The sequence below is a fragment of the Biomphalaria glabrata genome, chromosome 15 (genome assembly GCF_947242115.1).
Source record: "Biomphalaria glabrata chromosome 15, xgBioGlab47.1, whole genome shotgun sequence".
NCBI classification, from domain to species: domain Eukaryota; kingdom Metazoa; phylum Mollusca; class Gastropoda; family Planorbidae; genus Biomphalaria; species Biomphalaria glabrata.
Window position 1 is genome coordinate 23,999,697 of NC_074725.1, and position 24,626 is coordinate 24,024,322.

At 35.8% G+C, this 24,626-nt stretch overlaps 1 protein-coding gene across 6 annotated transcripts in view; it reads left to right on the top strand.

The window, feature by feature from the left end:
• Positions 1–24,626, top strand: part of LOC106072725 (cholecystokinin receptor type A-like) — a 156,898-nt gene that overhangs the window by 65,949 nt on the left and 66,323 nt on the right. For all 6 annotated transcript variants that reach the window (XM_056011912.1, XM_056011908.1, XM_056011913.1 and 3 more), the window contains one exon: positions 10,945–11,532. The gene's annotated coding sequence lies outside the window, so the exon portion shown is untranslated. The remainder of the gene's footprint in view (positions 1–10,944; positions 11,533–24,626) is intronic.

Below are 24,626 nucleotides of genomic sequence, written 5' to 3' on the forward strand. Positions count from 1 at the left end.
ACAATTATGTTTCTGTCGAAGTTCAATCAGAATGCGAATTTCAGTTGAAATGTGAGACACGCTTTCCTCTTCCTCGCCGCATATAAGTACAAACTTGACCGGGACCGTGCAAAGTACAAATCAACTAGACCATTACACACCCTACACTGTAGTAGAATAGCTTGATTAGGGCTTTGTATGGGATTTTGAATTTAATAAACCATTTGATTTGATTTAATTGTCATTGTAAACTAGCTTTCACTTTAGATTTAGACTTAACTTAGGCATTGTAAACCTTAAACTAGATTTAGACTAGACTCCTTTAAAAACTAAAATCAAGAACAGTCATCATGAAATTGCTCTGGCTATTTATCCTAATAATCACCAAATGCACACTAGCTGAACACAGAACTAGATCTACCTTTGTCAACACTAAACTTAAAAAGGAAACAACAGTCATAATCAATCATCACACTTTAGAACAATGCAACTTCAAAAATAACCTAACATACACATCTATAACATTAAAGAAGATTACCCATCACAAATGGAAGTTCTCAATCAGACACAGCAGAAATAAATACCTATCACTGTTAATATTAATGGCAGGAGATGTAGAGTCAAATCCAGGGCCTAGATCTAAAGATAGATGCAACATCTGCAAAAAAATATGCACCCTGAAACAGAAAGCCATTCAATGTGACACCTGCGATGAATGGTACCATGCATCATGTCTCCATATGAATACACCTGTGTATTATGCCTTAGGCAACAAAGACGCATCATGGCACTGTGTACCGTGTGGGTTACCTCAGTTTACATCAGGACTGTTTGATTCCTTTGATGCGGACACTTCTAACCCATACAACATCCTAAACACCATCCCGAACCAAACTCACCAACCACTAGCCAGATCCACTCCTGTTAAACCTAAATCTACTAAAATTAATACAACAGCCTCACTAAACAAACCTACTAAAGAAGTAATACCAAAATACCTTAAAACCTTAGTTATAAATTTTCAAAGCATTAGGAACAAAACAGCAGACTTAGAAATTGTATTAGAATGTGAGAAACCAGACATAATTGCAGGAACAGAAACTTGGCTGCATCCTGAAATTTATAATGCAGAAATTTTCAATAGTAATTATGAAATTTTTAGAAAAGATAGGGCTGATAATCATGGAGGAGTTCTTTTAGCAATAAAAAAACACTCTTATAGCAGAAGAAATTACCTTACCTAACTCAAAAAATGTAGAATCAACATTTTGTAAAATTAATACCACCTCAACATCCCTAATAATAGGCAGCATTTACAGACCACCAAATTCTAGTTTAGAATACATGCAGGAACTATGTAATCAGATTACTACACTTAAAGAGACAAATAAAAATGCAGTTTTTTGGATTATGGGTGATTTCAACCTACCTGATATAAATTGGAAAACACTAACCATAGATAAACACCAAAACCTTAAGGACATAAATGAGCTTTTCATAGAAACTTTACACAACCTAAGTTTAGATCAAATCATTAAAAAGCCAACTAGATTAAACAACACATTAGATCTCTTCTTAACCAACAGACCTGGATTAGTAGTTGATTATGAAATTATCCCTGGTCTATCAGACCATGAGATCATAAAAATACACAGTCAGATAAAAGCAGTAGCCAATACAAAACCCAAAAGAAAAATCTTACTCTGGAATAAATGTAACCTAACACAACTACACCAAGCTGCACTAAACTTTCAACAAACATTCTTATTAGAAAAAGACATTAACCAACCAGTCGATGACCTCTGGAATTTCATTAAAAACCATCTTAAAAGCATAATAGAAAATCATATACCAACTAAATACACATCAAACAAAATAAATAAATGCTGGTTTAATAATAGACTAAAGAAGCTTTGTAAACAGAAGGAAAACCTCTATAGAAAATTTAAAGAAACTAATGCAGAAAGAGTTTACAAAAAGTATATAAAAATTAAACACTTAACCCAAAAAGTAAGCAGACAGCTGCAGAGTGAATACATAAACAATGTAATATCTAAAGATAACAACAAAAACCTATGGTCATACATTAAGTCTAAGAAAATGGAAACAACAGGCGTAGCGCCATTAAAAGATGAACATAACATAATACATAATGATAATGAAACTAAAGCAAACATTCTAAACAAATACTTTGCATCAGCATTCTCAGCCCCAGGAGACAAAGACATATTACTGAATTTGAACCAAGTAGACAACATAGAAGATATAGTAGTACAAGAAAATGGAATTCAAAAACTATTAGCCAACACCAAACCAAATAAAGCTTCTGGACCTGATGGTATTCCAGCTAGATTACTCAAAGAACTAAGTAATGAGCTAGCCCCAGTGTTCAAAATACTCTTTCAGGCTTCACTTAACCAGGGCAGAGTACCAAAGGACTGGAAAGAAGCTAATGTCACCCCCCTATTTAAAAAAGGAGAAAAATCTGACCCAGGGAACTACAGACCAGTATCACTTACCAGCATCACATGTAAAATCCTAGAACACATAATATGTAGCAACATCATAAACCACTTAGACAAACATAATGTCCTCACACCATACCAACATGGCTTTAGGAAATATAGATCATGTGAAACACAACTAATAGGACTAATTGATGATTTTTCAAAAGGTTTAGATAATAGTGAACAAATAGATGCTATCTTACTAGATTTTTCTAAGGCTTTTGACAAAGTTCACCACCATAGTTTGCTTAAAAAATTAAAATATTTCGGCATTAATGGTCCACTGCATCAGTGGATTAAAGACTTTCTGATAGGGAGAGAACAAACTGTAATAATAAATGGCTCTAAATCAACACCGATAACAGTAAACTCAGGTGTACCTCAAGGTACAGTCTTGGGTCCACTACTATTTTTAATTTACATAAATGATTTACCAAATTGCATTAGTTCAGGAACAAAAGTCAGATTATTTGCAGACGATTGCATAATATATAGAACAATAAAAACAACACAAGACACAGATATTTTACAAAGAGAATTAGATGAATTACAGAAATGGGAATCAAATTGGAGCATGTCTTTCCACCCAGAAAAATGTCAGTTGTTAAGAGTAACAAAAAAACTAAAACAAATTAATTCCACTTATCTTATTCATGGCAAACCAGTATCACAGACTAAAAACGCAAAATACCTAGGTGTTATAATAAATGAAAAACTATCATGGAATCCACATATTGATGAAACTACAAAAAAATCAAACAAAGCATTAGGATTTATTAAAAGAAATTTCTATAAATCAAATAAGAACATAAAACTAAAATGTTACTTAACCTTGGTTAGGCCAATAATAGAATATGCATCCTCCGTTTGGGACCCCTCAACTCAAGAAAACATTAAGAAACTGGAACAGACACAAAATAGAGCAGTGAGATTCATAACAAACGAATATTCACATTTGACTAGAGTAACACCTTTAGTAAAATCACTAAATTTAGAAAGCCTTCAGGACAGAAGGCTCAAAAGTAAAGTAGCAATCATACATAAAACACTGAACCATAATCTTCAAATACAAAAACAAAATTTAATAAAATACTCTGAAAGACACAAAGATAAAGGCACATTCCTCGTCCCATATGCTAGGACAAATTTGTACAAATACTCCTTCTTCCCTAGTGCTATTAGAGCATGGAATGGGTTGCCTGAGCTAGCCAGGAAAACCAGTGACTTGGCAGAATTTAAGTCATTGGTTAATATGCATGACTAAATGCATGACGCGTAGGACGTAATCATCTTCTTTTTTGAAGTAACGTCTGTATTATATAAGATAAGAAGATTGTCCAAAGACTCAAAGCATTTTTCTGTTTTTGTCAATTGCATTAAGAAAACGTTTAGGCAGCTAGAACATCATCTACTCGATAGATCGCAAGGTCTGATGGGGGAATACAAAACATGCAGCTTTATGTCCACCTGGCGGGCCTGAGATCGGACAGTGATACCACACTGCATCTTCACAAGTGTGCCGTAGTTTCTACATTGATGTCATACAGAATTCTATTGAATGAGATGTTTTATGCTTCTACATTGATGACATACAGAATTCTATTGAATGAGATGTTTTATGCTTCTACATTGATGACATACAGAATTCTATTGAATGAGATGTTTTATGCTTCTACATTGATGACATACAGAATTCTATTGAATGAGATGTTTTATGCTTCTACATTGATGACATACAGAATTCTATTGAATGAGATGTTTTATGCTTCTACATTGATGACATACAGAATTCTATTGAATGAGATGTTTTATGCTTCTACATTGATGACATACAGAATTCTATTGAATGAGATGTTTTATGCTTCTACATTGATGACATACAGAATTCTATTGAATGAGATGTTTTATGTTTCAATGTAGTTACTTTCATTGTTGCTGGTTTTTTTTTTATCCCTTTTCATAATGTAAAAAAAAAGTGTATATATTTTGTATGACTTTTTTCTTTCTTACTGTGAATATTTTCTCAAGAAAATGAATTGAAGATTTTCTTGTACTTGCTCTGTGAAAAGTTGTTTGGAGTTTGGTTTTCTGCTTATAACAAACTTTTTGTTTGTTTCCTGTGTAAGAAAAACTTAAAAAAAAAAAACAAGATTAAAAAAAAATTACAAATACATCTTATAGAGCGATTTATTTGCTCTTAATAACTGATGAATGTTACATTTAAAGGAACAACCCCATTATAACCCCTACCACGAGAAAAAATTCTGGTAAAGAGAATGTTTAAATCTACTAGACTTAGAAGACGGTTTTCCTGAACATTAATTTATTAAAGTCTTCAAGGAATAGGACCTACTTTCTAGTTCTCTAGCCGAATTTAAATTTATTTCTTTTTATACTTTGAAAAACTTTCATAGTTAACTATCAGATTTGTAAGAAATCGTTAGAACCGTTTCCGATAATTGCGCCCATCCTTTACCCATGAAAAAGTGACTTGAATAGAGGTAGTGTAAAAAGAGTTAATAGATCCGATGAAAAGGTTCTCACTTCATCTTTGGCATTCATTCAAATGGTTCTCACTATGCCGTGAGTTCATATGCTGTGCTATCTAATATGGTATCCATTGAGAGTAACGCTAGCTAATATGTGTTTTTAGCGGTCCCCGAAAGTAGAAAGGACGCTAATAGTTTTGTGTGGAATGTCTGTCCGTCCGTCCCGTTTAGATCTCATAAACTAGAAAAGATAGTGAAAATCCGACATCATAATATTTTAGACCATTCAAAGTTCTGATGCAAAGGCTACTTTTTTTCTTTTCTGAAAGTGAAAAATCTAATTTTTTAAACAATTTTGCAAGCATTGTTTTCATAAAAATACACCTTTTACAACTATTCACTATTAATAGTAACAAACACAAGAGGCTCTTTAGTTGGGGAGATAACCATTTACAATATTTTTAACACATTTATGCAAATGGTTTTAGATTTTTTTTTACATTTGTATTGCTAAGTTAAGTAAGTTCTGTCATACTTATTACTACATTTACACAAAAATAATGTTTACTTTTTTTAAAGAGAAAAAAATCTATTTAGTATGCATATAAGTTGGACATAATTTAAAACAACAATTAATAAGTAGGTTTTCATATTATCGTGTGAACTGCAGTGCTACCATACAGCTACACAACACTTAACTAAAGGACATTTTTTTGGGGGGGATTTGAGTAAGAGATTGACCCTTTACAAAACAATTAGATCAATTAGATATTCATTTTAAGACATCAGTTAGGCCAGGTTCGCATCAACTTCACCTTCACTTTCACCTATCCTTTGGTCTGCTGGACCGCTGAGGCACCACACAGGATCTGTCAACCTTCTTTCTCCTTTCTTCTCTGTCATTTGTCTCTGATAGAATTTCATTCTGAAGTTCTTTCTGAATATATTGAAACCTGACTTTTTACCTGCCTGGGTGGACCACTTCGGGGGCCGATTTTGAGTTTGTGTTTCCACACAAACTGTCTTCGCGAGTATCTTTTTTATTGAAGTCTGGATGTATTCTTATACAACATTATGTTTATTTTTCTTCAGTGGTTGAGAGTTTCTTTTTTTTTTAAATTAAATTCATATAATAAATTTGTACCTTTTTTTAAAATACTAAATGTTAAAAAAAAAACAGTACATTAATTTTTTTTTCATAGGACTCGTCAGTATATTTTCCTAATATCCCCATTGTTATAAACACATAACTCGGGCTATTTCAGTTAAACATCTTATAAAGAATGAAATAGCTTTTTTTGTAAGTCTATTATCACCCTTGCTTCTGTTGTTTTGTTTCAGACTAAAATAAAACATTTCGTTCCTCTAACACCCAATTAAATCCAATGTTTTTCTTTTTTTTTTTAAATCTTGTAATCTTCAAGAAATACACAAAAAAACATACAAAAACACAGTAACAAAGATTTCTTTTTAGAAAAAAAAGGGAATGTAGAATTGCGTGTGAAGAAGGAACTCAGCGCAGATAAAAATGTACAGATTTAATAATGCTTGAGACGATTAGAGAACTTGTTGGATAACACAGAAACAAATGTATACAAACAGCCAGAGAAATGTGCTTCCGACGTTTCGAGTTCATTAATGTGCTAGACAAAATGAAGAATTTCGTACTTGTAATCTTATTTTTAGGGGCCAGGGAAACGCAACCAGGATTTCCAGTAAAAGAGAATGAATGTTAATTTACATGGGATATACGGACATCACAAACATAGCAGTCTTAGTTTTCTGATCTACTAACTAGCAGGAACGACCCTTACACTGTTTCTCAGACCCTTACTGACCAGACAACCCACACATAGCACCTTCACTGTTTCTCAGATACCTTCCAGACACAGAGCACATATACTGTTTCTCAGACACTTTACTGACAGAACAACCCAGACATAGCACCTTCACTGTTTCTCAGATACCTTCAAGACACAGAGCACCTATACTGTTTCTCAGACACTTTACTGTCAAGACAACCCACACATAGCACCTACACAGTTTCTCAGATACCTTACTTACGGGACAATCAACACATAGCACTTACAAATGTTTCTGGGGGGGGGGGGGAGGTGGATCTGAGAAAGGACGTCTAATATTTAAATCTGCAGGAACATCCAAGAGATGTCAATAAAACAAGATAATACGATCTCGATAGGCTCCCCACCATCCCATAATTTCTAAGCGAGCGTACAGGGTGACAATTATCAGGTTTTCTGTTTCTTTTTTTAATTTTTAAGTTAAAGATATCAATTAAATAGACCATTTTTGTGTGAGTAAAAATTGTATCATTGTTTCATTTTGTTGTCAGACAGTACTAAAAATCACACTCAGATGACAGTGTTAGTGCCATTGAGTACACAACAAACTTAAATATGAAATCTAATTCTAAAGAACATAGACACTGTTAATCTTTACATACAAATTCTTTAAACAGAAAAACACAAATCAATGGACATATGTGGCTACAACATTTGGCGCCAAAATGTTACTCATCAAAACGTCTGCACCAAAAACGAACATCTCTTTAAAACTGTGACACTGCGCCAAAACGTCCTGCTTAATAATTTTCAACTAACGTGTCAACTTTTCAACTATAGTGTCAGAAACAAGAGAGTCAACTTTTCAACTATAATGTCAGAAACAAGAGAGTCAACTTTTCAATTATAATGTCAGAAACAAGAGAGTCAACTTTTCAACTATAATGCCAGAAACAAGAGAGTCAACTTTTCAACGTAGCACAAACAAGTATGTTGATTTTTCCACTACAATGAACACTTCCACAAAGAGAAAGGAAGGAATCGATGGGGACATAAGCCTAGGGTGAGAAAGGAAGAGCCAAGTTGAATGGCATCTATTATTCCTGGAAACAAGCAATTTAGTTTATTAATGCTGGAAAGAAGCAATTTATTTTAATTGAGCAAAATTGGCTACTTTTTTTGGCTTTTGAAATTCTTTTTTTTTAAATCTCTTTTATTTTATGTGTCAAGGTTTTGAGATCAAAAGAAAGATTCAAAGTGAACACAAGCAGAAGGTCATAGAGGAGCATACCATTACATTTCTGTAGTTAGCAGGGAACTAGCTAATGGAGCTAGGCGGAACAAGAACGGGGTGTTGCTAGATTTATAAAATGAGTCTCGATCCAGTCCACAAGTTTAGTGTAAGGGAAGGAAGATAGAACAGCTATCTATCTCCAGAAACCAATATTGGTAGATGCAATGGAAACTAAATCACACAAGAGACATAACCAATCGATCAAAGAGGTTTTTCTATTTATAGGAACTTCAAGTGCCATCACTCCTGTTGTTATTGTCTCCCCTTGGTGACCTAATTGGTTGGGGAATCGTGAAACTGTTATTTGGATAAAATATGTCTTAGATATTTATCCTTGGCCTAAGCTAGAAAGTTATTTTCACCTTAGGGAGAAGAGAAACAATAGTTCGTAGCACAAATTGGAATTGTCAAATTAATTCTTTAACTGATGTTGTTTATCGAACCGGAACAGTTGCTGTAGATTTGTGTTAGGTTTATGTCTGATAAAGTTATGCAATGAATCAAACACTATTGAATATGTTGATGTCTTGTGTAAAGATTTACTGATACAATAAACTGTATAAATAATGCACGAGTAAAACGGTTTATAATAATGTTCTTTCTGTTGTCATGCTTCAACATTTCTTCCAGATTTGACAGGCATCTTGTAGCTAGGTGTGAGACCATGACGTTTGTCTGCAATGATCTAACTCGAGCTTGATAGTTAATCCATTTTATTCTTTGTTGAGACATACATTTTTAAGTAGTATGCCACCAATTCTAGTACCTCGGGGCTAGCTAGCGGGTCACTGCATTAGCTCCTATATTCTAGTGTTGTACTCAGTGATCTGTTGAAAGTCTTCTCAGAAGATTAAAGTATCGATACTGGTTCAGCTATAGATCTAGTGCTCGAATCAATATTCTCATCTGAGTTTCAGTAATCGCTTTTTTTCTGATGTATTCAGTAACAATGATCGAGCTTTAATTTAAGTATTCAATCAAATATTAACATTTACATTGACCTTTTTCTCTTACTAGAATTATTATGGAGATATGTAAATATATATATATATATATATATATATATATATATATATATATATATATATATATATATATATATATATATATATATATATATATATATATATATATATATATATATATATATATTGTTACGATTCTCTCCTACTCAGACCTTCTGTAAACACTGCTAAACACAACACAACACATCAACACATCAAGAACTTGATAACAAGGCTCCAAATAATCTGGTACTTTAATAATGGTCAGGTAGATAACAGCCAATACTAGACAATTGGCAACAAACACATCAACAACTAAAATGTTACATTGTACATCACCGTACAAAACTCTACTGTCTCTATCTCTTCCTGGACTCGTATGTTTTACTGGAGGACGGCACCAGGACCGACTTCATGGTCGACTCACAGTCCCGGTCTCAACGCTCTCCGGTCTTGAACTGCCGCTTTCCTACACACTGTGTCTCTCGTCTGCGCAGGCTTATGATCAGATGACCATAACACGGGCGCTATTCACGTGCAAAGTTCATTCCAGTACTGTCCCTTGCCCTTCAATATAGCACGCTCAACTGTATTACTGGCCTGTGTCACATATGTCAGCTGATCACAGACAGTTAACCCTTTTGCGTCGCGAATAGGGTTATAACAATATATAAATTTCTACTTAGACATTTGCACTCATTAGTGCGACCTTCATTCGTCTGATCAACGTAAGACACATTCTATTTTTACACTTTCTACTAGAAACAAACTTTCTTGCACAGCTTCTACCCATTAATGTCGGATTAAAAGGGAGATAATTGTGTAGTTAATAAGATATTTTGTTCAGCTCACTCGAATCTCTTCTAGTTAACCTTTACTCACTAGTCAAGTCATTAAATGTCCGGCCTTTAGATGTAGTTAGTTCCCCTATAAATCACAGTACCAGCAAGCTGCTCGACAGGATGTGATAAAAGGGAATCCATTGTTCCGGCTCTCACAAGTCAGGGCAAATTGTTTTGAGACGAGTTATGGTTCTTTTATCACCAAGTAACTAGGGGAGATAACTGTAACACTTAGTGCATATGTCTTCCCACCTCGTGCTGTGTTCTAATGATATTGTTCACTTCTGTTTAGTCGATGTTAGTATTTATGTTTATGTTCTGACGATCTAAACTCTGGCCACCAGCCAGGGGCGTAGATGTGCACCACTACTTTTTGGTTGGGAGTATTGTTCGCTACAGCCAATTTAGTCCGAATTATTACAAACCTAGAGTACACTGTCTGGTCTCCCACACCCACACTGTAGTACAGTACTCGAACAAAAATGTATTGTACCTAATAAAACAGGAATCAAATCAAAATATCCTCATAGTCGATTAATTATTGGTTATTAATTATTTTGTTTGATATCAAAAAAGGAAATAACTTCTACATTTAGAGAGATATATTTGTAAGTGCAGAGTACTTCCATTTATATATATATATTTTTATATATACTATGCTTGTCTTATTATTAAAGAAGAGTAGAAAACATGTGTGGTTCAGCCTGTGGAATTTTGTCTTTGTCTAAACAAATTCTTGGGAACACATCAAAAAACCACGTGAACAGATAAATTTGATAACACTTTAGTTCACTTAGATCTCTTTTGAAAGCGCAATATTAGCATCAAAATGAAATGGAAAGATGAATTATTTCAAGAATTTCATGCAAAGCTTTGAATTATTTACAAGACTCAAATTTTATCAAATTCTTAGTTAGAATAAACAAATAGGAAGTACCATGGGATTCTTGGGGTTACAATGTTTTTAGATAGAATTAATAATTGCTTTATTTTATATTCATTGACAACTGTTTTCTTTTCTTTTCAGACGATCGCCTTTATATACGCAGCTATAAACCCTGCAAGAGATGGAGGAATACTTCATTTTAACTTGCACATAGTATAAGCATTTTTAAAGTGAACTCTAATACTATCAGTTAATAGAAGAAACATTGACAGATTTCCTGACCCAGTTTCCCTGATAGTCACCAACTCTTGGACAACAGAGAGTGAAGATGTTTACAAATTTGAAAATGTATTTCTAACTCTGTTTGGAAATAAACATGGTATCTGTTCTTTTACCTGGTGCTGAGAACTTCAACTCGGCTACAATTATATTCATATCGTGCAACAGGAAAAGCCGATAACTTCAGAGTTCATGATTGGTCAAATTAACTTTTTTTTTCTCTGGCAGAGCCATTTACTATGCATGCATTAAGTCATGTAATCAGCAACAAGACCTCCTGGTGTCAGAGTATCAATAAAAGTCAGGGAAAGTTAACTCATGTTGAGTAAACCAACGCAAACACACTCACACATATTTGAATTCTATTGACCAGTCTGTGATTACATTCATCGATTACTGCAGAAGTGGGGCCTCGTCTTCAAGCCCTATCCAAGTAGCAGCATTCAAAAGGTAAGTGCAAAGGGCAATTGTAGCAGTAATATTCTTACTATTGAATTCTTGATTTACCTTGGGTTCCTGATGTGTGGTCTTGTGTGTTTGAGACTGTAGAGCGTGAGTCGTAATTAAGTGTCACAACATAGAGTAAAATGCACTAAGCAACGCACTTATCAGCAGACAATGAATTTATAGATAGATGCGTAGTACAGAATTAAACAATAACTTCAAGTATAAAATTACATCTCCAGAGTTTAAACAAACTTATAGTAATATGCAGTACTCAATACAAATGCATTCATTAGAAAATATATCCTTCTCTACTCATGACTAAGTTATAACTATTTCTCACAAATAACTTCTTTAGAAAAACAAGGTTACAAAGAAAGTTTGTGTGGAAACACAAACTAAAAATCGGCCCCCGAAGTGGTCTACCTAGAGTCTTCACCAGGATTCGAACACGTTACTTCTGGTTCCAAGTGCTTTACCCCTCAGCCACAGCATCTCCATATATTCATTAAGCGTACACTTATATTTTTAAAATAATAATTATTAACCTTATCCATACATTCAAAATTAATAACAAGTTACATGTAAATAAAGAGAAACTAAAAAAGATTTATTCTTCTTACAAAATCAGACAAATTAGCAACACGAAAATAAAAATCTTGATGTACTTTAAGCTACAATTGTGTACAAATGACAACAAGACTTTCCCTCGAAAATAAAAATTAATATCTCCATTGTCATTTGTCTTCAAACTAGACATAGATCTAGCTAGATCTAGACCTAGATTTAGATCTAAATCTAGATTCAAGATCAAAGTTTAGGTCTGGAACTATATCTAAGTCTAGATCTGGAATTAGATCTAATTCTAGATCTAGAGTTAGATCTAAGTCTAAATCTAGTAGATCTAAGTCTAGATCTACGTCTAGATCTAGAATCTTGATATAGAATCTATTATATCTAGACTGGAACTCGTATAAATGTAAGCTACACGTTGAATCTTATAATGACTAGACCTAGGCCAATGTTATGATCATGAATAGTAAGCCTTTTGTTACCGGGTAATGGTGTACTATGCTGTTCTTACCCGATTTATTAGTATTGATACTATTGTTTACATAATAAATAAATCTGCTCCCCCAAGCTGTTAGAAGATAAGTTATTGCCTTAATAATTACAATTTTGTTTAAATTATTAATACATTTATTATAAATATATCTATATCTGGGCTCTAATTAGTCTTATTTAGACTGTAAGTGTAGGCCCCTATAATTGAGGATATGTCAAAACTGCGTTATTTTAAAACTTATAACTGAAACGAAATTCCTATCAAAATTCTTTTTCAAAAACAACATTTGAATCAGTGAGTAAGTTAATAAATGGAAAATATATTTTATAATGATCCATTGACACTTTTACCATTGTGACCTTAGATGCAAATTTTTTGAACCAATGCGTGAATCTATAAATGAAACTTCATTTATTAATGAAGAAGTCCATGACCTTTTATAGAAAGTTTTTCATTGAAAAGTGGTGTAATTTTTTGAAAAATCTGCTTGTATATATAATTTAGAAAATTAGATGGTTCACTTTCGGAAAAGAAAAAGTAGCCGTTGCATCAGAACTTTGAATGATCTAAAATATCATGATGTCCGATTTTCATTTTCTCTTCTAGTTTCTGAGATCTAAATGGGACAGACGGACGGGCAGACTGACAGACAGGCCACACAAAACTAATAGCGGGAGCCGCTAAAAATACGTCCTTTTTCTCTGAGAACAAAATTGCAAACTGCTGAAATATCGCTTTCTTGCACAGAGCTTTTTCCTCGTGATTATTCCTCGTGCAAAAGGCATCTTTTATGACTAAAATGTCACAACATGTCACAATGAGTCTCAAACGAGGCTGTGAAGTTAGCTCTTGCACTTTCTAAGCCTTAATGTTATTATTCCTATATACCTTAGTATATGCTAATAAGAAGCATCCTAAAAGCTCACTAAATTGACTTGTTATGTTCATCCCATTACAACTTCCTATCACACACTTCCCATCATACACTTCCCATCAAACACTTCTCATCACACACTTCCCATCAACCACTCCCCATTACACATTTCCCGTTACACATTTCCCATTACACACTTCCCATTACACACTTCCCATTACACACTTCCCATCATACACTTCTCATCACACACTTCCTATCACACACTTCCCATTACACACTTCCCATTACACACTTCCCATCATACACCTCTCATCACACACTTCCTATCACACACTTCCCATTACACACTTTTCATTACACACTTCCCATCATACACTTCCCATTACACACTTCCCATCATACACTTCCCATTACACACTTCCCATCACACACTTCCCATTACACACTTCCCATTACACACTTCCCATCATACACTTCCCATCACACACTTCCCATCACACACTTCCCATCATACACTTCCCATCACACACTTCCCATTACACACTTGTCATTACACACTTCCCATCACACACTTCCCATCATACACTTCCCATTACACACTTCCCATCATACACTTCTCATCACACACTTCCTATCACACACTTCCCATTACACACTTGTCATTACACACTTCCCATCATACACTTCCCATTACACACTTCCCATCATACACTTCTCATCACACACTTCCTATCACACACTTCCCATTACACACTTTTCATTACACACTTCCCATCATACACTTCCCATTACACACTTCCCATCATACACTTGTCATTACACACTTCCCATCACACACTTCCCATTACACACTTCCCATTACACACTTCCCATCACACACTTCCCATTACACACTTCCCATTACACACTTCCCATCATACACTTCCCATCACACACTTCCCATTACACACTTGTCATTACACACTTCCCATCACACACTTCCCATCATACACTTCCCATTACACACTTCCCATCATACACTTCCCATTACACACTTTTCATTACACACTTCCCATCACTTCCTACTTCTTGGACTCGATCCACGTTTGTATTGATCTTAGACATTAAGGTTTGTGTTGTGATGTTGTGCTAGTAACAGTGAAGATTATTGTGCCATGAAGTGTCACGACCCTTCTTCATCCACCCCCCTTGTCTTATTGTATTCAAATTACCTCACAACAGTTAAACACCGTCTCACTTATTATACTTTTTAAACAATGATCGTAACTACCTCAGTTTTAATGGATGTTTGAGAAGCTCAAATTTTTCTTCCAAAAGCCCATCGGAATTCTTCAAGTCCGGTGCTGTCGCATTGAATAAGAGTTTCTCTTTTCAGCTTGCTAGTCGATGTTTGGCCTGAACAGTGACCCGTCATGCTTTGGGTCTAAATACCGTGTTCAGGCCTGGATAGCCATTTGTGACAAGTCAAAAACTCGCTGTCAGAGTCACTCTAAATTATCACAGCATTAATTATTATTTTTCATTATTTATTTATTTTATTTTAATTATTTCCCCATCCTACCCCTGATTTCTTCACCCGCGCCACCTTTTCCACTACAGGCTAGACTTAGTTGACCACCTTGGAGATAGCTAAGGCGCGTCCTTTCATTTATCTGCCCTTGACCGGGGCAAAGATAGACACGTTCTCTTTAGTCCTATCCGCGGATGTCCGCCGCGATTGACCCCCCCCCTTGGGTGGAATGTAGGTCACTCTTCCCCCCACGTCTCTCTTTGATCTAAGAGATTACACGGGTCAATACACCGCGTGGTACTCCAAGGTGTGACGCTTGTCGGACTTCACCCACGTGTAAGCTAATTCTTAGCCTAGGACGTTTCCTGTGTCCGCCCACATTTCCCAGGCATATATAAGTAGAACCAACTCAAGCCAGACCCTTTTCCATTTCTCATTCGAGCTGAGCTATCGAGTTTGGACTATATCATTTATTCTCCCTCCTAGAGGAATACCTGGTGGTAAGCCGAACTTAATCACAAGTTCCATCTTAATTACTTTTGTGCTATTTCCATTGGATATTAACATGTGTATTTTGCTTAGTTCATTTATATTTAATTAGTGCATTGTGTATTTCTCACTGGCGTAAGTAAGAAAACATAAACATGTCCTATGTATTTATTTGTGTACTGCATTACTCTATTTACGTTGCTCAATTGATCGTTGATGCAACCATGTGTATATTCGTACATCTTATTTTATTTCCTTTATCTCGGTTGACCGCCTTGATAATTTTACTAGCGCACTAATACTGCGTCTAGAAAGGAGATATTGAGTTATCTCCCCTGTATTGAATTATCTCCCCTTTACTCATTTTACTCTAATGAGAGTTGCGCCGCTTGAACGGACACACCATTCAAGCGCGCTCCATTGTTCTCGACCCACGGTCATATGTAAACAAATCGTCTGGGTCGCTGACCACCGTCCATTCCCCCCCCCCCTTCTTTCTCTATCCACCTGTGTTGTTAATTTGAGATTATTATTTCCCCTTCTATGTACATTTTTATATTATTATTTCCCCTTTTATGTACATTTCTATATTGCTACTATCTGCCATCTATTTTCCCAAATCCCATTTGTCATCATCTCCTCATTGTGCTCTAAAGCAATTTCACCAATCTGACGAATGCACCTCAGTCGAGGGCATCGATAAGATGCATGAGAGACATGTCCTAACTTGTCTTTATTTATCCGCAGCCTCCCTCAGGTGTCTGCCTATTTATTTGCTATTTGCTGTTCAGTGTCTACTCGACGCCACTCAACTACTGCCTATGTGCTTAGTGCTATTCAGCACCGCACTTGCCTACTGAGATCTACTCAACTCTACCACTTGGCGCTATCGGCATTGCCCGCCTATTCGACAGCCCACCTGTCAAGCTATTAGGTGCGACGTCCCTATAGACCAGATCTGTGTGAGACGTCATAGCTACGCCAACCCTCTGCAACTCACTGGACATATCCTGTCAACCACGCTGCCCACGGCAGATCAGCTCTGCCCGCAGTAACCTTGTGCCCACGGTATCCGGCCACCCGCCATACTGTGCCCACTACAGATACTAGAACTTGGGACTGAGACTCCACAAGAACTATATCGCCGGCGTCCCTCTATCCGCTAGAGCGCCACCTCCAGCTGCAGAACCTCAAGCCAGGACACAGCCAGCTGCGACATCAACAGGACAACCAGCTAAGTCAGAGGACAAAGTGACATACTCTCTTATTATGTGCAAGAGTGATGATTAAACATAGAATATACTAGAGATAGATGCAAACCCTCCCCCTTTTTATCCTTATATGTATATTTATGTAAATAAATATTCTTTATTTTAACTTTTGTATCTATCTTTCATTGCTTTGTCTCGTTGCGTGTCTGCTCCCGATTCATATGCTGATAAGTGGGGGTGTGATAGCTTTAAAAATAATCATCCCCTAGACATAAAACGTGCCAAACACACATCACATTTCCCCACCTGTCACACCATTATCACGGGGAGATGTGATTAAGTTCTCCCAACACTCAAACCCGTTACCTACTTCTAGAGCTAACTTGTAAAATGGTTGCTTGAAGTAGAATGAGAATTTTGAGAATGGTGGTAGTTCTGTAGTCTGTAATTAATATATCAAGTTCAAACTATAAACCTTAATTGTTAATCAACGTGATGAATTCTTTATGTTCATGTAACCAAACTCTCTCAGAATTAGACGACTGTTTGTAAGACTTGGTTTCTTGTTTAAATGAAAGGATCTAAAACATACGCCAAACGTAATGCTTACGTTGTAGATATTTCCAATGAACAAAACAGTTTCACAATTTCAAAGATTGACAAATAGTTCTGTGTGTAGGTAGGTAATTAAGAAAACTTCACCACGTCCTTGAAATGTTTTTCTTATTCTCATAAGCTTATGTTGAGCTAATTACAGTTATTAGGATTCGATTTTAAATAGGATTACAAACTTCAATGTTAAGAAAAAGGCACCTAACTAACATATCCTATTAGCCCAACTTAGTAGTCAGAAATAAATATCTAATGAAGAAGAGACACTACATCCTGACTCGGCATTTCTTTTAACTCGTTTTCTAACTGAGCGATGATGCTAATGACAACCAATATTTCTACATATTAATTTTGCAAGTAAGTTTGATGGAATTAGCCATACCAACCAAAGAATTAATGTTGCATGTTTGACTGAACTAACCATTCCGATCAAAGAAAAAAATTCATTCTCATGAATATCGAATTAAATTGTTGTCTACATATGTTTACAGTAGTAAGCAGAATATAATCACATTTAATCTTTCAGTCACATGATCACCTCAATCTCTCTATTCGTCACATCTGGTGTCTTTTACGACCGCGTGTGGTATCAATTCGTCACAATGGCACTTTTCTGTCATTTATGGATGTAATGATAAGCGGCGTAGCTCGGACTTTGCCATCATTTGGGGGCCCGAAGGGCTTGACCGCTTTGAGGGCCCCTGCATTTTGCATAATATTTAATGTAAAAATAATGATCTTCATTCATTATGTGTCTATGTGTCACACCCAAATAACTGAAACTTTTAGAAAATCAGAAATCATTTTTTGGACAACTCCTAAAACGTTTTAAAACTAAGGGAGAGAATATGATGAACTTTAAATTATCCGAGTTTCTGGAAGCTTAAAAGATTATTTAAAAAAAAGTCAAGTTGTATTAAACTCATTGCAGCCAATGTGCTCTGAGCTCTAAATGAAGCCACCCGTTCCTTCAGCATCAGTTATTGATGCATTATTGTTTGGTTCATTAATAAATATAATTGAATTTTCCGGCTTGTTTGATTTCAATCTGACATGATTTCTAGTCTTCGTATTTTTTGTGTGTAGTTATTGACGTTTTTCTGTTGTCTTCAAACATTTCTGTTATCAGTCAAGTTAAATTTAGCGTCAAATTGTTGAGTGCAGAATGGATTTTTCATTATCGCGGAGTTGTTTGTTATGTGGTTCATTGGCGTGGTCATAAAACTAGTTCAGGAGATTAAAATGAATTTTGTAATATTAATTTACAGTACTAGGTGACTGAGCCTCACTCGGTTAAATAATTTGTTAAGGAAGGATATATACCCGAAGTCCGAAGTCATTTTGAGAATGTTTTTGTAATTACGAAAATGAACAATAGGGTAAATACTATCAATGTGGAAAGTTGCTCTCAATGTAGTGTAGAAAAACCACAGCTCACGTCGTGTCATTTGTCTAACTATTAGGCTATTATTGGCTTGGAAGAAAGTTTTGCAGTTTAACTTCTAAACTAGTTACGTTCAGAATTTATGCTAATAGTGCAATTAATATATTCATTATGGCTTAAGTACGAAGCATCATGTGATACAAAATCTCTACGTTATAGGGTAAACGTGCATCTTGTAACAAAGTAAAATAAACCAGCGTGATTGTCGGACTATAAGAAGTTCATACCATTTCGCAAGAACATCGCTGTTTGTAGCGCCGTCTTGCCACCAAATGTCCATGATGGTGTGCAAATATCTTTGGTGAAGGCGTTCAAGAAGTCTTAGTTGATTTCTATAAAGTAGTCTCAGATCTACAAAGAGGGGTTAAGACTTTTGTAGGGAGGAGGAGCGATTTATTTCGCCACACTCTCGATTGGAGGCGTCCAAAAGCACGACTAACCCTGATCACATATCAACCTCCCTTTAAAGCAGCGGTTCTCAACCTTTTAAACTCGGCGACCCCTTTTTAGAATCCCCAACTCGGCCACGAAACCCCCCCTTCCCCACACACACAGCAAAAGAAGAATAGACAAAAACAATCCATATTTTCGATGGGCTTAGGCGACCCCTGGCAAATCGTCAATCGACCCCCAAAGGGGGTCGCGACCCACAGGTTGAGAACACGTGCTTTAAAGCAATGCGTCATTTGATACTATGGTTCCCAGATATGTGAAGTTGTCTACCACGTTAAGGGATGCCTATTCGCGTTGATCTTTGGGGCTGAGAAGATTTTATCGGGTGACTTCTGGAGCAGGACTTCCGTTTTACAGAGGTGTAGAGTTAAACCAAAAGAGGTGGCAGCGTAATGAAAATTCTTTGAACGCGAGCTGGATATCATCAATGCCGACTAGGCCGCAGTGGGACCCGAACTTTCATAAGCTCCGCTCTAATTCTAGGTGTAAATCATTAAATTAAACCATTATAACTTATAATAGGCTTCCCGTGGTCTCCTTATTTTCAAGGAGATCCTGGAAATCTCCTGAAACTGCATAATATACTAACAGTCCTGGCAATCTCTGAAATTATTAAAATGTCTTGAAAACTCATAAAAATATCCTTAAAATAGACAAAATTGTCATTTGGGGTGTCAATTAATATGGTAAACGCCAATTCTTCGCGCGAAAAAAACGACATTGTCAGCTTTCATTTAATAAAAATGTAATGCAAAGACGAATTTATTTTCCAAATACAAAATCTTAATTTTCACTTATTATCCTTATCTTTACCCTGACTAGCCCGCGCGCAATCCATTTCACAGAATGCCCCGCAAATGTTAGGGCCGGCCCTGGTTGTGCAAGTAATGCATAGATAAGCTGTGTTATGACCATTTCCTATATTTTGGTATGGGACAGTAGACTTCGAAGCTTAAACACATTGCAATAATTCACCAGCAAAATAATAACAAAGTAAAAGCTACCTACCGGTCTACGCAATTAAAGTGTAAACAATTTATAAAGCCTTTAAAACACAATAACTTATCATACATGGACAAATTAAATTTCATTATTTATTTTCAATTGTTTCATAATAGATCAATCTACAATAAGATGGTGCGCAAATGTTTAATTAGGCGGACAGTCGCTCCGGCTCCGTCTTCTGCCGAATATTCGGCATTTTTTCACTATTCGACGTTATTCGGCTCCGGTCGAATATCACTACCAGATAGTTGGCCGAATAGTAAAAAATACACATATTTAATATAAATAAAGTGGACCTCGTTCCATTAATGTCTGTTGTAGAATGTATTAATGTTTATATTAAAACAAAATAATGTGCTTAAAAATAGATTATGAAATGCATAAAACATCATTTATTATAAAAACATGGCGTGTTAATATAAATAGAATGAAACTTTACATCATAAAGCCACTTTACATACAGAGCAGCAATGGCTGGCACATTTTTTCAATTTCTCTTGATCTTTGAGTTGGTTAGTTAACATGTTAAGATGTTATATTCCTTGACTACGTCATACTGACCAGACGTCTGTCTAGCTGTGCGGGTATATGTCCAGAGGTAGAGATGAACAACTCTCACCCTCGTTTTATTTGTTTAATCCATCACATTGATTTTTTTTCATAGACAGGTGACCACAAGTTAAATACGATGGACGTAGGTTTAATGTCAGCGTATTGACACTCTCTAGTGGTCACACCTGTTGAGGGAACTGAGTTTGTTTACTTGGTAGTAAATCTTTATTAGGTTGTTGGACTACAAGCCACACCTATCCAGGCCTAACACGGGTAACCAGGTATATTTCCAGAGGTAGAGATGATCAACTCCCACCCCACTCCTTTTTATTTGTTTAGTCCATCACATTAAGTTCATTGATTGACATGTGACCACAAGTCAGATACGATGGACGTAAGCACTCTCTAGAGGTCACACGAGGGAACTAGATTTGTTTACTTAGTAGTAAATCTTAATTAGGGGGCTGGACTTCAAGCCACACATCTACACGGGTAACCGGACAAAGAGTTTGCTTATTTGGAAAAAAAATCTGAATCACGTGGCTAGACTAGAGGCCACACCTTTTCACGTGTGCCGAGCAACTTGGATATAAATCTTAATTAGTAAGCTGGACTAAAGATCACGCAACTAAACGAGTGACCTTTAGCTACACAGAACACAAACCGCGAGATTTCATAGCCCAGTAAGTCATTAACTAATTATTTTGTAGAGGAAAAATATATTAGCGTAAAAGTCACGACCAGGCCTATCTTTAAATGGAGAGCTAAACATCCCCTACTCTTTATTTTATTTATTTGGTCCTTGACACCCAATTTATTGATAGACATTGACCATTTTAAAGCCAGAATGAAAAAACACAACGTGCTAACAAAGCATACTAAACTATACATAAGTATTACGGTTAAATTACTTTTTCTAACATGTTAACTTGATATATTACTCCTACAGTTAAGTGTCTTGATCTGATAACAATATTCTTAATTATTTGTGACAGTCAATTAACTCCTCGTTATTACTGTTTGTGTTTACTTAAGATGCTTACTTAGCCACTGTGTATCAGGCCAGGACGACTTTTTACACACCTGACACCCATAGGCTTACTATCGTGCTCTTTTGTAACAGTTACTGAAACCACGAATAAAATCAGTAATAATTAAGGAAGATGTTTCTTACATACGTTCTTTGCACAATAAAATAAAACAAAGATGTGCTTTTTGCGTGTGTATGTATTTTTTGCATTGTATTCATTGTTTAATTCTTATGACAATAAATAACGGCAAACCCTACGATAAAATTTAATATCGCATAAAATAAATTGAACAATAGTACCGAGAGTTAGATCTAAGGGGAAAAAAGAAATAATATGCTGGAGTGTTAAAAATCCCTTGGTAATAATAGGTATTAATATCGTTTGCCGCGAATGGATTTATCTAAAATAATAAATAATTGATCTACTACGCTTTGGATTCCAACTATTAACTAACATCAGTATTAAGCCCTTGAAGCCAAAACCAGAAGCGGTCTTTGGACTTTATATTACAAATCTGATGACCAGTTGTTGGTCTGAAATTCATGAACACATACATCCAACCACTATACAAACCAGATCGCACTTGTCTTATGAGAGATTTACATTAGTAACTAGTTAAATATACAATTACATATTTTACATTGACTCTCCCACACAAAGCCTTTACAGTTGGAGGCCTCGTACATACATACAGACACGCACATGCTACAAAGATTAATTTGTGATATCTGTTTTAAATACTATTAAGCTTGAATAAATCACTCAGTAACAGTGTTTAAAACAATAAGGTAAATAAATGGAAAAAAATACCAACCAATATAGGTATGTTATTTTAACAGTTTCGTATAATGTTCAGCAACACAAGCTATTTACAAGATACTTAGGTATTCGACTCCGGCTGAATATCATTTTTTACTATTCGGCAATATTCGGCTCCGGTGCACAATTGGCTAATTCTAATGTTTTAAACTGAAAACAACATTAAATAATCTATAGTCTCTTCTTGATCTAGATACAGAAACATAGATCTAGTTAGGTACTTAGACAAACATTTCAAAATCAATATCTAACAACAAAAGTATCTAGTTCTGTAGGCAATAGATCTTGCTGTAAGGATAACAAAGACACTAAAATTATCTTCCTTTGTCAAATAGGAGAGGAGTTTTGGCGTTTTATGTGTTTAAAATGTCTGGAAAACTGTGTTCGAAAAATGAATTCAAGTGTCTTGAACTGTTCATAACTTTGTAACCATAGAAACTTAGCTTGAAATTTGGAACAATCTAACTTTATTACCTGCTTTCTAAATTCATTGCTTTGTGTTACATGCGAACTAAACATTTGGTGGGGACTAAAACAATGTCAAGAAGTAGAACGTTTTGTTTTGTAAATCAAGGAAATAGATTGTTCAAAATCATCCATTTGAAAGTGAGTTCTGTTTAGTTCTACTGTACAAAGCAAGTCTAGCCAATGGAGTGACAATGCTACCATACAGCTCAATGTACACTACCTATACTGTACAAAGCGAGTCTAGCCAAGGGAGTAACAATGCTACCATACAGGTCAATGTACACTACCTATACTGTACAAAGCAAGTCTAGCCAAGGGAGTAACAATGCTACCATACAGCTCAATGTACACTACCTATACTGTACAAAGAGAGTCTAGCCAAGGGAGTAACAATGCTACCCATACAACTCAATGTACACTACCTATACTGTACGAAGAGAGTCTAGCCAAGGCAATAACAATGCTACCATAAAGCTCAATGTACACTACCTATACTGTAAGAAGAGAGTCTAGCCAAGGCAGTAACAATGCTACCCATACAACGCAATGTACACTACCTATACTGTACAAAGAGAGTCTAGCCAAGGCAATAACAATGCTACCATACAGCTCAATGTACACTACCTATACTGTACAAATAGAGTCTAGCCAAGGCAGTGACAATGCTACCCATACAACTCAATGTACACTACCTATACTGTACAAAGAGAGTCTAGCCAAGGCAATAACAATGCTACCGTACAGCTCAATGTACACTACCTATACTGTACAAAGAGAGTCTAGCCAAGGCAGTAACAATGCTACCCATACAACGCAATGTACACTACCTATACTGTACAAAGAGAGTCTAGCCAAGGCAATAACAATGCTACCATACAGCTCAATGTACACTACCTATACTGTACAAAGAGAGTCTAGCCAAGGGAGTAACAATGCTACCCATACAACTCAATGTACACTACCTATACTGTACAAAGAGAGTCTAGCCAAGGCAGTGACAATGCTACCCATACAACGCAATGTACACTACCTATACTGTACAAAGAGAGTCTAGCCAAGGCAATAACAATGCTACCATACAGCTCAATGTACACTACCTATACTGTACAAAGAGAGTCTAGCCAAGGCAGTAACAATGCTACCCATACAACTCAATGTACACTACCTATACTGTACAAAGAGAGTCTAGCCAAGGCAATAACAATGCTACCCATACAACTCAATGTACACTACCTATACTGTACAAAGAGAGTCTAGCCAAGGCAATAACAATGCTACCATACAGCTCGATGTACACTACCTATACTGTACAAAGAGAGTCTAGCCAAGGCAATAACAATGCTACCATACAGCTCAATGTACACTACCTATACTGTACAAAGAGAGTCTAGCCAAGGCAATAACAATGCTACCATACAGCTCAATGTACACTACCTATACTGTACAAAGAGAGTCTAGCCAAGGGAGTAACAATGCTACCCATACAACTCAATGTACACTACCTATACTGTACAAAGAGAGTCTAGCCAAGGCAGTGACAATGCTACCCATACAACGCAATGT